General features: G+C 39.8%; 1 long non-coding RNA gene across 1 annotated transcript; it reads left to right on the top strand.

Moving 5' to 3' along the window:
- Window positions 1-398: 398 nt before the first annotated feature.
- Window positions 399-1,201, top strand: LOC116804622. Its single transcript, XR_004364627.2, has 2 exons — window positions 399-1,022; window positions 1,083-1,201. It is a non-coding gene; the product is annotated as an uncharacterized LOC116804622 (long non-coding RNA).
- Window positions 1,202-2,274: the final 1,073 nt, after the last annotated feature.

Here is a 2,274-nt window from a genome sequence, read left to right on the forward strand (position 1 = left end):
GGCTACAGTGTAGTGTGATTACCTTCATCAAACTTTCAGAAAGTGATAATAACATTTAAATGTGAATATTTGCCAAAGCGCTAGTTTCTACTACTTGAAATACGTTTTTTACAAATTGGCGGTGAGGGGGGCGTGGTATCCAAAATCAGTAAATCAGAAAATCTCAACTCTCTATGTATGGTCATCATACTTGTTCCAAAGTGATTTTCGTAAAACTGTAGCTCAAAGTTTTTTCCGACATCTTAATTATGCACTTGTGTAATTCAGATTTGTCCATATTTATAAAAATATAAGGCATAAATACGTATATATGGGCAGATACATATGTATGTATCTCTATGTACATATACTGATGCTCATGTACTAAGTAGCCGTAATGCGCGCAAATTGTTTGAAAATCATCAACTCTAGGGAATTGCCTTTCATAACGAGCTTAAGCTAAACACAAACATATACATATACGTCAGTGTGTACATATAAATATAGAAGAACAAAAAATGTATACGTAGAAAACAGCTCTGCGAACAAGGGTAGTTGTTGGCTCTAAGTTTTCTTGTTCATTTTCTTTGACCCAACATCAGGAAAAAATGCACAAAACTTGCCGACGGGAAATTGTTAAACGGTATTTAAACATAACAAGCAAGACGAGGAGTGGGACTGGGACTGGGAGTGATACTCGGAGTGAGACTGGGAGTGGGAGTAGGACAGCTAATCCCAGGGCGCACGCACACAACAGGAAGCAACCACAAAAATTTGTTATTTCAAGAGCAACAGCAGCCATGTAAGGATAACCCCAACAATAAGGCGGATCAACGCGACATTAAGAATGGGAACTGTAATTAAATAAATAGAACACGAGCTGTGTGACTCGGAAGCGGGGAAGAGTGGGTAGAGAATCGAAAGAAAGGAGAGAATAAAAATTAATCGACAAATATGAGGTTATTGTTGCAAGCAAAAAAGCCCTCTATCTGCGTACTCGATATTAGTTGAATGAAAATGGTCGATTTTGTATATATATATATGTACGTACATATATTATTCATATTTTTGATGCACCTAATATGATGGTCTGATGTATTTAGGTTGACTGGCAACTGGCAGAACGTAATCCGTTTATCAAAAATAACAAAGACCATTGGGAATTGAAGCCGCAGAAGCCTGTTAAGCTAGACATTAATAAAGACCCCCATTCAAAGTTTTAGTTCACTGCTTTGTGTTACATTCCTCTCTCTTTTTGTCACTCTTTCTAACTCTTTCTGTCTCGCTTACTAATGTATTCTCTCTGTCTCTCTGACTTTCTTTCTCCTCCTCTCTTTGATAAGACAGACACTATTGAGTATACATATATATGTATTTTCACAATTCGCGCCAGCCCGCAGTCGCAAGAGAGTAGAATCGGCCCATATAAAGATTTGGAGCGTCACCAACAATCGCCACAAAATTGACTTTCCGCGAGCCAAAAACGGCTGACAAGATTTTGATGAGCATTCAGGAACTAAAACAAGAATGACGCCTGCTCCTGATGAGTGTTAATTTGGGTCATCTACATATTGAGTGCAATACGAGGCAGTTGTGGTTTGACGCGACGCTCGACCAACTAGATATGATTCCACTGTACGCCGAGCCAGCGCAGCGGATTATAAATAAGTCCGTACTACCCAATTCCATCAGGCCGAACAGCATTGTGCGAAGGCAATGAAGATGGAACAGGTGGAAAGGGCGATAGGACTTGAAATATGGATTAATCGTATGCATGTCGACATTAATTTTTACCTTTCGCATATTCTTTCTGAATGTGTATGTTTCCGGAGCCATACGAAGAGAGTAGAGCTGTTTCATAGAAGTAGTTGGCTCCATCAGGCGGGATTACTTCATTATTTCTAGCTGGTGTCGAATGCAGTTTGGACGTTAATAAGCTCCTTTGCGGCTACAGGCATGGCAGAGCTTCATAGAATTGCGCGAAGGAGAAGAGGCAAGGCCCCGTCAATTTTGGTTATTGTTGAAATTTACCCCCTATATCCACCCCCTCACCCACATGTTTGTAAAAAGCGTATTTCAAATACTAGACTCTTGTGCTTTGGCAAATACATGTATATCCACGTTATGACTTTAATCTGAAATTTCATGAAGATCGTATGTCCACAAAAAAAGTTATTATCAATTAAGTTCTCAACGTAAGCGCACACTGCAGCCAATGCGTGCTTATGCGTGCGTGCGTATTTCTGTGTGTGTGTATCTGTGTGTGTGTATGATGTGTGTGTGCGTGTGTGTATG

This window comes from Drosophila mojavensis, unplaced genomic scaffold, assembly GCF_018153725.1.
Source record: "Drosophila mojavensis isolate 15081-1352.22 unplaced genomic scaffold, ASM1815372v1 contig_151, whole genome shotgun sequence".
Lineage (NCBI taxonomy): Eukaryota > Metazoa > Arthropoda > Insecta > Diptera > Drosophilidae > Drosophila > Drosophila mojavensis.